Here is an 872-nt window from a genome sequence, read left to right as displayed (position 1 = left end):
TTCGTGAATTATTTTAAAAGAAAGTACTCGATTGAATGTTTCTCTTTGAAAGTAATAAGGTATATTTTCAGCTATATTTAAAGATTTTTTTTTTTATATTCTGTGGTGCCAAAAAGAAGGTGCACCAACTGCTGATATGATTCCAACCGAATGAAACAAAAAATTCGAAAAGTTTATTAAATTTAAAGATATTTCCTATATTTTTGATCGGTTAATTTCTCGTTAAGTTATGATGTCAGCAGTTTTGAAAAATTTCGTTTCGAGAAAAATGCGTTTAAAGTTTCACTTATATCTGTTTGTACCAGCAAACGATCGCTCTTTAGAACGCTGTCATCCGAAAACTATTCAAGATACGACCTTGCGGATTTCACAACAATAATAATCAACAATAGCAAATCTCCTAAGCAGGAACTAATATAAATACTTGAACGTCGCATATGACAAATGCCCAAAAACAGAAACCAAATAATTTAGTAAGAAAATGTCATACATTTTTTAAAGAGAAATTAATTTTCAGTGCTGCAGTGAAAGGAGAAATAAGTATAACTACAAATAATTCAGTTTGTTCCAGATTCTATACATATCTATTATCACTAAAAGATGAAATTGAGAAAAAGATCGAGGAATTATTGCATCATGGCCTTATTATGCCTTCACAGTCGCCACATAACTTACCTGTTTGGATCGTACCAAAAAAATTAGACGCTTCTGGAAGAGAGACGTCGATTAAAGAAAAATAAATTCTGTTGCTATTTCATAAGGCTACTTGATTCCGCTAAAAAATGAATTAGGAAAAATCAAATATTTTCAGTAATAAACCTAAAAAGTGGATTTACGTCGATACCATTAAAGGAAACTGATGTCGAAAACCG

The sequence above is a fragment of the Bactrocera tryoni genome, unplaced genomic scaffold (genome assembly GCF_016617805.1).
Source record: "Bactrocera tryoni isolate S06 unplaced genomic scaffold, CSIRO_BtryS06_freeze2 scaffold_960, whole genome shotgun sequence".
Classification (NCBI taxonomy): Eukaryota; Metazoa; Arthropoda; class Insecta; order Diptera; family Tephritidae; genus Bactrocera; species Bactrocera tryoni.
Note: the sequence above shows the minus strand (reverse complement) of the source record.